The 14,524-nt window shown below is 41.1% G+C and overlaps 1 long non-coding RNA gene across 1 annotated transcript in view; it reads right to left on the bottom strand.

Moving 5' to 3' along the window:
* Positions 1-13,698, bottom strand: part of LOC309337417 — a 345,606-nt gene extending 331,908 nt beyond the window's left edge. Inside the window, exon 1 of the long non-coding RNA XR_014154276.1 lies at positions 13,516-13,698. This is a non-coding gene — a long non-coding RNA (uncharacterized lncRNA). The remainder of the gene's footprint in view (positions 1-13,515) is intronic.
* Positions 13,699-14,524: the final 826 nt, after the last annotated feature.

The raw sequence follows: 14,524 nt of genomic DNA on the forward strand, positions 1-14,524 counted from the left end.
AACAATGTGGAGCTCCACAGCCCAGCACCCCCCCAACTGCACCCAGGGCCATAGCCCCTATGGCACCGCCCACACGATGCCGCTGGTGTTCTGTAGTTAAAGAGGAACCCCTTTCCACAACAGAGCAAACTGCTTTATAAACAGGGCAGGGGTCTTTACAGCAGTTTGCGTGATGGCATGGATATTTGCTGCCTTAGCGAGGAGGTAGATTCAAAAGTTATGTTGTGTGTGGCTTCTGGCTGAAGCTTGTAAACTGGTGGAGAATACTGCAAACATACTGATTCATAATTCTGCTCCGCTGTTGACCCTCCCTCCACAAGGAAAGCTGGCCTAAGGACACAGATTCTCCTTTATGGGCCTTTGGTGAGCTTTTCATCAGAAATGGCCGGAACTGATAGTCAGAGGAAGCTCAAGCATTTCCAAGACACATTTGTCATGTGCAATTGTTCAGATAATAAACATGGTATTATTATCTTGAAAACATTCCTCCCAGTGACCCTATCATTAAGTGTAGGGTCTTGTAGCCTCTTCTGTATTGGTCCCCAGCCTGCAGGAACCTTAAAATAAGCCTTGCATTCTAAATGATATAGGAAGCCAGACATTGTCTTCCAGGTAGCCCAGGTGCGAGTCATAAAGAAGCTCGGTACCAACAGCTTTACGGCAAGGAATACCTACATTAAGTAGTCATGAGCCCACGTGTGGCTCAACTTGTGAAACAGAACTCATCAAAACTGTAGGCAGAAAACATACAGCCGGCACTGGTCTCAGTGCATTGCAGTGGTTGTTGTTTTTTATCTGCTGTCCATAAATAATGGATGCATCAGCACATTTATCTGGTCACAATAACAAATATCATCCTCTTGGTAATTGTAAACACACTGAAGCTTGTTACTGACCTTGTATATAAATGCATACACACAAAAAAGCGAGAGGAAAACAAGAACACACTCTTTGTGCTGATGTGCAGCCGTGACCGAGAGCAGTGCTGGATTCAACCCTGTGGAGGCCCTTAGGCAGCAAAAAAATTGGGAGGGGGGCTCATGCTCTAGTGGGATAACATAGAACTCAGAAAGCTTGATCATAATTTTCTTTCAAGTTCAAATCAGTATTATTTTGAAAGTATCGTCGTGCGACCCCCTAAAAGGTGTGGGGTCCATAGGCCAGTGCCTACTCTGCGTACTCTGGAAAGACCACGGTTTAAAGCTGAAATATACTCAGAGTCCTGTAGTGATTTCATGCTCTTTATTGCAGAAACAGCTCTTTATTGTATAACAGTGATTGAATTGTCCCCCAAGCCTCAGGCTTTTATATACATTATTTACAAAATGAGTCCCATCTGATTGGCTGATTCTGCTTCATTCCTGGAGCCTGATTGGTCTTTTGCTGCAGGCCAATCCGTTGTTGCATTCTATGATCCTACCAGCCTAATAGGCTGATTAACTTCCTCCTGGAGCCTGATTGGTCTTTTGCTGCAGGCCAATCCGTTGTTGCATTCTAGGATCCTACCAGCCTAATAGGCTGATTAACTTCATTCCTGGAGCCTGATTGGTCTTTTGCTGCAGGCCAATCCATTGTTGCATTCTATGATCCTACCAGCCTAATAGGCTGATTAACTTCCTCCTGGAGCCTGATTGGTCTTTTGCTGCAAGCCAATCAGTTGTTGCATTCTAGGATCCTACTTACCTATTGTTCTAGGATCCATGCTTAGTACATAACAAAAGCAAAGATCAGGAGCCCCTCCAGGCCCTTGGGATTTCCCCAGGCCACACGCCCTCATGAGCTCTATGCCCTCACCAGGCCTTCTTCAGTGTTTCATGCCTGGCTGGAATGGATCCTTGAGCTCTAATAATTGCTTGCCCGGATGAATAGGGAAGTATATGTAGGTGTGAAGAAACTAACCTACTGTTGTTGGCATTTTCCTGCCTTGAGTGCCAATGGAGTGCGCCTCTGGGGGTGAAGTCACACTGCAGCACTGAAGTGACCTCCCTGGGGTGCAAGCCTGGGCAGTGTGTATGGAGGCCCTGGGCTGCCCATACAAGACCTCCCTCTCAACCTCCCTGAGGAAAGCAGAAAAAATATGCTTGGCACCAGCTGGGCTGCAGGAGTTCCCGAAAAGAGGCATAGAAGGCACCTGAAATATACTCAGAGTCAAGAGTGGATTTCATGCTCTTTATTCAGCTCATAGTGGTGAAGAGGAATGGAAGTTTCCCCAAAATATCTGCTTTGATATACATTATTTACACAATGGGCTGCACGTGATTGGTTAATTCCGGGATTCTCCTGTAGGCCAATCAGGTTGTGGATTCACTTCCATCTGGAGCTGGATTGGGTGGCTCCTGCGGACCAATCATACTGCTGCATTGTTCTAGGACCAATCAGACTGCTGTATTCTGAATTCTATTGTTCTAGGACCAATCAGACTGCTGCATTTTGGATCCTATTGTTTTATTCAACTTGGTACATAACAGCACCATCCCACTGTTTTAGGGACTGCAATCTGGATTTGTGTAGAGTTTACTCCTTAGCCTTTGCTTTTTCTGAAGATATTCCACAAGGCAGTGGGTTTACTCCTAAAACCTTTCCCATGAATGAGTATAACCGCAAGGTAGAGAAGGTTTAGGATGAATTTTCCTTCTCCTAGACGAGCTACCTTCCCAAGTTGATGAGCCCTATCTGTCGCTCATTTCCCTCTACAGGACCGTTGGACCCGCTATTATTGGTCTTGTCCTCTCATTTTACTGGAGCCTGTTTTCACATGTCAGGCAAAGAGATTCATCTTCTCTAGGCCTCTGGCTAATTAAACAGTCTATTGCTTTTTATACTGAAGGCAGGGGCTGTTGTTTTTGTTTGTTTCTGTGTTACGTATTTTTGTATTTTTATACTGTAAACTTCCCTGTGAGTCTCAGATGAAGGGTAGTATAGAAAATTATTATTATTATTATTATTATTATTATTATTATTATTATTATTTATTGTCATGAACTCAGCACATAGTAGCATGGTATTAGAGGTATATTTGAATCCTTATTCAAGTATCCTGTACCAGTTATGAACTTCTTCTCACAAGGGCTGTGGGAGATTATCATAACATAGGCTAATAAAATAATTATTAATAGCAGTATTTGACTCTGGAGTAGGAGTGGAAAGAAGGGGATGACAAAATGAATTTTGGTACAGGAAGGCTGTGTATATCTTTGGTGTTGACTGCCATCTGGTGGCTAAAAGGAAGAACTAATTCTTTGTTGGTAAAATAGGATAGCCTTTAAGGCTGCAGTCAGGTACAGAGCTTTGCAAACAGAAGCAGCATAGGAAGGGTGGCAAGATTTCTGTATAGGGTTTGAAATTGTTTTTGTATGTGAAATTATTTTAAACACACACACACACACACACACACACACACAGAGTATCAGTTTGTTGAACTTATTTGGCTTGATAAATGGAAGTAACTCAATATTTCAGGACCCGATGTACCGGACCTGTGGCAAGCAAAAGTATGGGACCAAGCATTACTCAAAAATGAGTCCCTGGCCCTCTGATGTGGATTAACATTGGGAGGGATTGAGTTACCTGGCCACTCTTGCCTCAGTTGGAAAACGACAGAACTCCCCTGTTAAATGTTTGCTTATACACAACTTGATAGTAAAAATAACTTCAAAGCGGTTTGATAATGTCAGGACCCTAATTACCCACTTACCTGTGTCTTGCCTCTTTTTACCAGGTGTGGGTACAATTTCAGAAGCAAAAGCTTTTGAGTTACACACACACACACACACACACACACACACACACACACACACACTGCCTAGATTGATATTAGCTTTGTTCAGGATTTGGTCTTTAGGAGTTTATCTCCACTGATTTGTTCCTCTGCTTGGAACATTGCTGAAATGAAGAGATTAAATTATAGTTTCATGTAGGTGATAAACCGCAGGAATAGATGGACAATTAGGATTTCATTGGGATGCAGCAGCCCCCCTCCCCTTTATACACACACTAGCTGACAAGGATACATGACAATAGCAGCAGGCAAATATCTATTTACAGAAGCCTTCTAAACAGAGTGTTTTCTTCAGTAGACATTGGTTTCCTGCTTAAATAACTTGCATTTTAATGCATGCATAAAGCTGTTTTCATTAAATGTTCACTGAATGATTATACAATAACATATGAGTTAATTCCTTTGCCCTCGCAGAATAATAAAACTTTTTTAAAAAAGAAGAGGGGGGAAACTGTGAGTTTTTAAAGAGCTACATTAAAATATAGTTATGTCTTTCGTTTAATCAGTCCAATGAGCTTCCTTTAGATTTTGTTCCATCTGATGCAAGGATTTTAAATAAGCACTTTGCCCAAATGCCTCTTGTTCTGTTCTGAACAGCAAGCCTCTGCAGGCATGGAGATGTAATTTAGCAAGAATGTTCGTGTTATTATGGAAAGGTGACAAATTGCACAGCTCTGTGAAAGTGTTCTGGGAGCATGAGTAAACAATTAAGCTATTTCTGTTTTATATATGATATCTGAAGCAGAACAATGAGAACTGCAATCCCAAAACTTGGTGAAGGAGGAGGGCCACAACTTGTCCACGTGAAAATCTCCTGTATGCCACGAGAAATAAATTTATTAAATGACCCAAAACACTGGTCCCACTTTGATCTTGAATTTAATGGAATGTTTAAAAGACAACAAAATAGCTGGGAGGGTTCCTCTTTTCTTTAATCTTTTTTGGGTTTGTAATGTTGGGTGGAACTTATCATAAATGTTTGAAGTCCTATTGGACAAGCAGATGCTACCGGAGACCACTTCTGGTGTTCAGGGGAAAAAATATGGATAGACCCATTGAAAATCAACAACTCTAAGTCTATTGATGAAGGGAATTGAGACTTGGAAGCTAAGACTACCAGACTCAAACCCACAAACCTATTTATTTATTTATTTATTTATTTATTTATTTATTTATTTATTTGAGTTCCTTACTTGCCTTTTGCCATAAGATCCTAGGGTGGTTTACAATCAAATACAAGGATAAAACAAATGAAACAGTTAACAGCCATAAAACAAGAGAAGTGTAAAGAAACAATTAAAAACAGTTCCATAGAAAAAAAGAAACATTTTTATACTATTATTATTCTTATTTAAAAAACAGTCCCATATATATACAGTTCAAAAACTGAATTAAGAATGTACCACTGAACAAGTTACTGTAGCTATGTGTTGTTTTTTGTATTGACAGGAAAAACAATAAAAATTATTGGGAGGAAATAGTTTCAGAACAGATGGAAACTGGGAAGGCTCGTTGAAAGAGGAAGGGCTTTAGTAGGCCCTGAAAAGACAGTGCCTGTCTAATATTCAAAGGGTGTGTGTGTGTGTGTGTGTGTGTGTGTGTGTGTGTGTTGTGGAATTCCAAAGGGTCGGTGCCATCATACTAAAGGCCCAATTCCTATTTTGTATGGAAGAAACCTCTCGATCAGATGGTGTCTCCAGCATTCCGTCTCCCAGACAGCACAGCAGCCAGTTTGGCATACCAGAGAGTGAGGTTATCTTTTAGGTATCCTGGTCCCAAGATGCAGAAGGCATTCTACACCCTTACCAGGACCCTGAACTTAGCTCTGTAGCTAATTGGCAGGCTTGCATGTAGCTGCAAGTGTTCCAGGACAATAAGAAACCATGTGGGACATTTGCCAGTCAGGTTGCTTTTGCGTAGCAAATGCCATGTCCCGAAACTACACTTCACACCATGAACCATTTGCATGGGAACAATGGTGCATGCACTCCTATTAAATTGCATTTCATTATTCCATTATGTCCCACTGATGATACCTGCCATAGTTCATTGCTATTCCATTACCTTGACATGTTTTTTTGAGGCTTTCGAGTTACCAAAGTAGAACTGAGTTAGATTTCGACTGAAAAGCATTAACAGGCAGTTCTGTCTGAACTGGAACATTTTGCAAATTTCAGCTCACTTTTTCTTTTCTTTTCCAAAGAACACCTAACATCTTAGAGATGATGAGCACTGCTAGTCAACTATAATATTTTCATGGTTGCAACAAATTGGGAAAAGGCTTCCTTCCCAGGCTCAATAGAGGAAAGTAATCTGTCCAAGATTACGTTTTTAACAGCTTCATTTGCTAGACAGATTGCATATTTGACATAGTTTTTGCCTTTCAAAATATGAAAGAGTCTGAGCAAGCTTTGCAATATTTTTTAACAAGCAAACTCTTTCCATTATTATTATTTTTTAAAATCCAATCCAGTTCTTTGATGTCTTGTTTACACCATTCTAATAAACTGCTTAGCAAGAAGCTGCTTTATGAAGCTCAAAAACACAAACTCCTGCATCACAGGTTCTGGACCACCAATGCTGATGGCTCAACTTTAAGAATCCTTACAACACATCACTTTAGTAGGACTGGATTAGAACTAAATTTGTTCTAGCTAATTGGGGCACCCGAGGTAGGACCGGCAACTCAAAACCTAAATTCAGATTTTTAAATTCACCCATTACGGTGGTCCCAGCGGTGGTTTTTTTCCACCCATTCTGTCCCTGGCATTTTAATCTATCTAACACCCTAACTTGTTGTGGCTATCAGGAGTCAAAAACAACTAATGAAGGTGCCAGGAAGATCACATTCCTGGGGAGAGAATGGTTAGGAAGACAATCAATAGTTCATCTCCTACTTAGATGGGGGACGTAAGAGCATTCAAATGACCTTTCTACATGTTCATCAAACATGCAAGGGGAGGCTGAGATCAGGGCCTGTAGCCATATCAATGATATACAACTCACCCCGACTTTCTTAGGTTGATGGGTTAAGTCATATCACGTTAACTTTGTAAAACTTTGTAAAAAAATCGTCACTATTTGGTGAACAGTGGTATTGAAATCTGTTAACAAGCTAATAATAATAATAATAATAATAGTCATGAACCCCTTGAAAGATGCAGAGTGCTTGATCCTCATTTATCATAGGATAAGTAATCATGTGAGTAACAGCAAAATGGTGAGCTGGCTTGAGAGCCAGTGTGGTGTAGTGGTTAAGAGCGGTGGACTCGTAATCTGGTGAACGGGGTTCGCATCCCCGCTCCTCCACATGCAGCTGCTGGGTGACCTTGGGCCAGTCACACTTCTTTGAAGTCTCTCAGCCTCACTCACCTCACAGAGTGTTTGTTGTGGGGGAGGAAGGGTAAGGAGATTGTTAGCCGCTTTGAGACTCCTTCGGGTAGTGATAAAGCGGGATATCAAATCCAAACTCCTCCTCCTCCTCCTCCTCCTCCTCCTCTTCTTCTTCTTCTTCTTATTATTATTCAGGCTGACAGTCCTATACACACAATTCTGTGAGATGCAAATTACGCAGGACAAGGCAGTATGCCTGAAGGACTGTCAGATTGTTGTTGTTCTGTTCTCAGAGTAACAATGCTGAGCTAAAAAATTACACAACCAAGATTTAGTGGCTAATAGAATTGTGAGCTTTAATTAGTTTAACTAGTAGATTAATCACCCAAAGCTTTAGTTGATTAATCAGTAAGGTTGCAATTTATAACCCAAAGCTTTAGTTGATTAATCAGTGATGGTGAAATTTATTGAAGTGAAAGTTATACTTCACATTGCCCTCACTATCGCTGAAACAATTGGGCTGTATGCCCAATATATAATATATAAATGTTAAATTACTTTAATTTATAATATATAAATGTTAAATTACTTTATAAACAAAAATTCAGAGGGAAAAGCAACTGAGGTGGAGGAATCCACAATAGTTAATTCAGATGTCTACATTTTTCTTTTTCTTATCTCTGCCACTCTCACATCCTGCCTATTCTCAAATTTTAGGTATCCATTTAGTTTATCGTACACCACTATTGCCCTCTGCTGGGTGTTGCTAACATTTCATGCAAATAAATGAAAGTGTCTTTTGGTACAGAAATGTTCTGAGGGATATCATCTAGGAGACATATAATGCACGTGTTTTGAATCTCAGGATTTCAGGTGTCTGATGACAGTTTATATGCAGAGCTAAATTGCTGTTATTCTCTTGCAATTGAAGGCAATCATTAGGAATGACACACTTTAGTTAAAATATTGTGAATCAGTTCCGCCAGAAACGGGGTTTTATTATCCACTGCAGAGCCCTCTTTCTTTTACCAATGCTGTTTTGAGTGAAATACTTGATTTAAATGATATTATTGGTCCATCTGTTTGCTCAGGTGTTGTTTGTTTATTAAAGAAGTTTAATGGTTGTAAACAGCTGGGCTTTCCGGTGCATTATTTGTTGGAGGTGGGGGGGGGACAAATTTAATGTGGAATAATCAAATGATTTAATGTAATACTCTCAGTTCAGCTTTATTTCTTACAGAATTCATTTCTGTGTACTGAAAACTGCAGCCAAAAGGTAATGTTGAACAAATGTTCCTGTTTAAACCCAAAAAACGAGATTACGCAGCCACCAAACTCAGATAAAGCTTTTATTCTGCTGATGGGATGCATCTGTCCTTTTCCCTTTCTTTTGCATTTTATAGCCATGATATTTAAACTAGAGTTAGACCGGTGAGAAATACACAGCTACAGTATGCATAAGTCCAAATATACCAGGACCATCCCTAGGAACCTGCCCATGCTGTGGTCCTTCGGGATGCACAAGCATCCCATTCTTTGATCCCAAAGGTGTGCTCACAAAGCTCCAAGGCTGTCACAAACTACTCATCACCTTCTTTGCTGCTGCCTCCCCTTCCCAGCTCCAAGAGCTTCCCTTTGGAACCAGGGAATGGGGAGGTTGTGGTAGGCACTTCCAGGACCACAACAGAGCATCTTCCCCTCTTGTGACAGTCCAGGATGACTAGTCCCATCATCTTCAGCAGAAAAACAACAACATGAATCTTTGCCTTCCCTCCTGTATAAATGATATGGATAACCTCAGTTTCCCACTAGGAATTCTGGTACTCCTGGACCCTTCGCTTTAAAAGAAAGATGTCTCCCCTGGGTTCTAGGAGGGCCCACAGCCAAAGCTGGTGCCTTTCTCTTTTTCTTGTATCCCAATGTAAGTTGATGGGCCATGGGACAAGAAGTCCCATGGCGCTGGCGTGCTTGAGGCAGCTTCATACAATGTGCAAGTGGTAGTAAAGGTAAAAGGACCCCTGACCATTAGGTCCAGTCGTGACCGACTCTGGGGTTGCAGCGCTCATCTCACTTTATTGGCCGAGGGAGCCGGCGTACAGCTTCTGGGTCATGAGGCCAGCATGACTAAGCCGCTTCTGGCAAACCAGAGCAGCACATGGAAACACCATTTACCTTCCTGCCGGAGCGGTCCCTATTTATCTACTTGCAGTTTGACATGCTTTCGAACTGCTAGGTTGGCAGAAGCAGGGAACGAGCAACGGGAGCTCACCCCGTCGCAGGGATTTGAACCGCCGACCTTCTGATCGGCAAGTCCTAGGCTCTGTGGTTTAACCCACAGCGCCACCCGGATATAATGCATGCTACTTTTCAAGGCGAGAGTGCCACAGACAGATGTTTTGGGCCTGTAACAGCAGCATAGCGGGCAGACATTTCAGCAGGCAAAACTTGTTCTGTCATTGTATTTGTGTTTCAGGAAAAGTTTCACCTGTAGATTTCCTGTTATATGATGTGTACAGCAAAAATTGACAAGTATGCATTTGTCACAGTGCTTATAAACATGATGGTGTGCTCAGCTTCCTTACACTGGCACAGTATCTGTGTGAAGCAGCCCAGGATAAAATAAGATATTTTTTTTTAAAGAACTACTTCATACATTAAATAATAATAACCCAATACTGATGCTACAGTTTGCATCTTTGGCAACCTGTCTAGTCATGGAATCCTTTTCATTGTCAAAATCTAAGTGCCTTTAAGTAAGAATAAGGTACTATATACTTATCATACAAGTACTGTAAGTGAAATTTGCTGACTTTGCACAGAATGCTCTCCTGCTGAGTGAATTTTCTTTTGTTGGGAACTTTTCTATGAAGAGCTCCCTAGAGCACTTCTGGCTTCCCTATTTCAGCTGACAGGTTCTGTTCACAAAGTACCTTTTGAACGTTCAGCTTTGCTCACCTTGAATTTTGATTTAGATTAAAGCAAATAAGACCCAAGAAGTAACTATTATTATTTTTTTTAAAAAAGTCATGCAATTTCATTTCATGTCAGATAGTACAATCCTATTTTTCCTACTCCACAAGCATCCATGAGAAAGTCAAAGGTTTGTTTTTGACATAACTCTTGTTTCATAATTTGTATCAAGACTTCCTTGGGTTCCATGACAGAAGCAAGGTAGTTCAGTGGACGCTCGGGTTGCGAACGTGATCTGTGCAGGATGCACCTTCGCAACCCACAGCGTTCACAACCCTCAGGGGCACGTCTGCACACACGCAGCTTGCAATTTGGTGCTTCTGCGCATGTGCATGCGCAACTGCCAAAACCCAGAAGTAACCTGTTCCGGTACTTCCGGGTTTCGGTGGTCCGTAACCCGAAAAAACGCAACCTGAAGTGTTTGTAACCCGAGGTATGACCGTATATAAATACATCTCTCTCTCTCTCTCTCTCTCTCTCTTTTTTTTTTTTTTTAAGGAGAATGCATTGGCATTTTAGGTCTAATCTTGGTTCTGGAATATTTGCACACTTCTGGTTTTCATCAGTGGATGCTTGATCCTGTATAATTCTCCCCATCTCTTGAGCCAAGAATATTTGAAATGCAGCGTAATTCCTTTTTCCAATCAGCACCATCTAATACAGTTCCATTTATATCAGTTTGGTTAGCAAGTTACCGTAGGTGAAATCTCCCCAGAAAAGTCAAAAGTTTCCAGTTCTACATTTACTGTCTGGTCTCTTCCTTTTGATGACTATGCAGCTTCCCACAGCTTTTAATTTTTTTAAATCTCTTCAATAACTATGCAGTTTGGTACCAAGATAGGAAAATTTCCAAACAAACTTCAGACCCAGTTCAATGAAAACTCAGAAATCTTATTGTCAATTATGTGCCCATAGTTTTGGAACATATAACTGCACAGTGAATTGTGATGTTCTTTTGCTTTTCACCTTTCTTCGTAGTTGAAATATCAGAGAGGTACCCCATGGGCAGTTTCTTACAGAAGGCTTCATAAACAGTGGTCAGGGATGATGGGAGTTGTAGGAGATATACTGGTTAGTCAGCCATCTCCTAGGGAATGTGAAAGAACAATGGAGCCTACATTCTGTTCCTCTTCATGGGAATTCTGGGAATTGTACCTCTGAGAGGGGAATGGAGGTCTCCTAACAACTCTCAGAGTTTCCTGGGAAGAGGGATTGATTGTCAAACCACTCTGGAAATTGTAGCCCTGGGAGGTGGATAGGAGTCTCCAAAGAGCGCTCAGCGCCCTTAATAACTCCCAGAATTCTTCGGGGGAAGCTGTGACTGTGGTATTATAGTGCTTTAAATGAATTGTGTGGCCAAGGAGGTACAACAACAAAATGTTTCAGTACAGAATGATGATGCTGAGATTCACACTGCTCCATTTCACACCCCCAACCCCAACCCAGTTTCCATTCCTTGCTGCTAATAACCATGCTCACTTCTCAAGAGCTATTGAGGAATTTATGTTTCCCCCCTTGCAGGTATTTTCTAAATAGCTGTTCTGCTTCTGCAAACTTCAAAGTTTTCTAGGCCTTCTGATACTTCCCTGTAATTAGTGGGTGGTGCCATTTTAGTTATATAAGCAACACTCCTCTACCCACGAAGCCTGGAATTTCTATACATGAAGGTAAAAAACAGCTCCAGGGGAAACTGATATTTCTGAATGTCAACATTGAGGCATATCAGCCAACTCCACCTGAATCTCTTTTTTTGCCTATCATATATAGTTGACAACATATGTTATGAAATAATGGTTTCAAATCAAAGTATGTCTTCTCTTCATTTAACAATCCCTTTTCTTTTCTTTTCTTTTTCTTAAAGCAGTGTAAATTAATAATACAATCCTTGCATCATGGCAGAAGAAAAATAATCAAATGTCAACTGATGCTGCTATAAAAATGACAGCATCAAATGTGGATTGACATTATCATTATATTCATTTGAGAAGGCAAACACAACCACTTTTTCAAATAAATCTGCCATGTTGTTGCAGCTCCTCTTTTGCAAACATAAGCATATCTGTTCAGAAGAAAGTGTCACTGCGTTCCACAGGGTTTGCAGCCAAGTAGGGTATAGGACTGCTGCCCAAAGTTTCATATAATGTGTACATTTGAGCGTATGTCTAGATTCTGGAGTGCCAGTTAAGTAAATTCATGCCACGGTCAAGTTATAAGTAGCATGTCTATATGCAATAGGCTTCTGCACATGTACCCCAAGCCAGATGAGGAACACCAGTGCAGCTATGACTACTAGACCTGTGCATACGGAGAGGGGAGACTAAAATCCCATCAATCAGCTGTTGGGGACATCCTGCAGTCCCTCTCTTTCCCTGATAAACAGCAAAATCATCAGGATTTTATCTAATTTGAAATGGTCCTGCAAACACACAATCCTTTCTATGGGTTCCAGTTACAGTGGTACCTCTGGTTGCAAACGGGATCCGTTCCAGAGGTCTGGCCGCATCCCAAGGAATTCACAACCGGAGGTGCCGCTTCTGCACATGTGTGTGGCGTTTAGAGCACTTCTGCACATGCACGGGCGGCAAAACCCCAAAAAATACTTCTGGGTTTGCCGTGTTCTCATCCAGAAAGATAGGCAATCAGATGTGTGCATATCTAGAGGTACCACTATACAAGAAAATAGATTCTGCCTAAACATTAGGTTGAACTTTCTGACAGTAAGAGCTGTTCAACAATGGAATGGGCTACCTTGGAAGGTGGTGGAGGTTTTTAAAGAGAGGCTAGGTGTCCATCGGTCCCATTGGTACTTTTCAGAATCAATGATGATGATGATCATCATCATTTTATTATTTATATCCTGCCCATCTTACAGCATATCTGAAAGCATAATAAAAACATCAATCTTTAAAAATTTCCCTATACCTTCAGACGAAGCTTGGGTTAGTTTTCTTTTCATATATAAATTAAAATCAAATTTTGTCAATTTTTGAAAGTTAGTTTTTTTAATTTTTGAAAAAGCACCAAGCATTGGATAATGGCTTTGAATAACCATAAATGAAAAGCTCAAGAGCAATCTAACATTTCTGGAAGACAGAAGCCTAGAATGAAACATCTGCTTTGTCCAGAAACCTGTCCATTTGTTCCAGCCAGAAGGACACTGACAAACTGGAACGTGTCCAGAGGAGGGCAACCAAAATGGTCAAAGGCCTGGAAACGATGCCTTATGAGGAACGGCTAAGGGAGCTGGGCATGTTTAGCCTGGAGAAGAGGAGGTTAAGGGGTGATATGATAGCCATGTTCAAATATATAAAAGGATGTCACATAGAGGAGGGAGAAAGGTTGTTTCCTGCTGCTCCAGAGAAGCGGACACGGAGCAATGGTTCCAAACTACAAGAAAGAAGATTCCACCTAAACATTAGGAAGAACTTCCTGACAGTAAGAGCTGTTCGACAGTGGAATTTGCTGCCAAGGAGTGTGGTGGAGTCTCCTTCTTTGGAGGTCTTTAAGCAGAGGCTTGACAACCATATGTCAGGAGTGCTCTGATGGTGTTTCCTGCTTGGCAGGGGGTTGGACTCGATGGCCCTCGTGGTCTCTTCCAACTCTATGATTCTATGATTCTATGACTTATTTATTTATTTATTTTCACTACGCCAGATCCAGGCTGGCATAGCTGATGGGCTTTAGAATTGGGCCCCTTGGAAGAATCAACAAATTCAAAAGCACTGTACCTTAAAATATCCCATAATGGTGCTTCCTACTTCCTACCACTGGCTGGAGACTTGCCAGTGGCAGCTCTCTGTCCATCTGGGTGAAGCTACAGCCTGGCAGAAGTCTTTCAAGTGGCGATGCTCCTTTCTGTCAATGGTGGCCAGCACAGAGGAGCCTATGCATAATCCTATCCCTGCACCAATATTGTTATTGGATGGGTTACTATTGTACTCAAAGTATGAAAATTCATTTTGACGAAGCCTACCACGTGTTTTTTTGTCTTCTTTTTGTGCATAGAATAGAGATGGGTCTTGCTAATAACTGGTTAGACAGATTATACATGTATTTATTCATGATAGCACTTAGTTTCCACTTACGGGATTTAAAAGTAGGAAGGAGTCATCAAATGGAAACAATAACAACAAAACAAACCATCAACTTCCTAGACAGAACAAATTAAGCCCTTCATGAAATGAGCTTCGAAAGTAATATCACAAACTTTACCAAAGCCAGTGCCAAATTACTTTTTCTCACTCTGCTTCTACTTTAAACGAGGCACTCTAAAAGGCAGGTTTTCAGTTATCTGAGCCATTTTAAAATGTTTTTAAACCCAAATTTAAAGGAACAGTGGTTGCGACTGTTGTTTGATTAAAAGTCCAAGGATATATTAACTTCATGCAGGTTCTGCTGTCCATACACTCTTTATATGAAAATTCGCTTATCGAAACACAAGGA

Source organism: Podarcis erhardii, assembly GCF_964252035.2.
Source record: "Podarcis erhardii genome assembly, chromosome: 2".
NCBI classification, from domain to species: domain Eukaryota; kingdom Metazoa; phylum Chordata; class Lepidosauria; order Squamata; family Lacertidae; genus Podarcis; species Podarcis erhardii.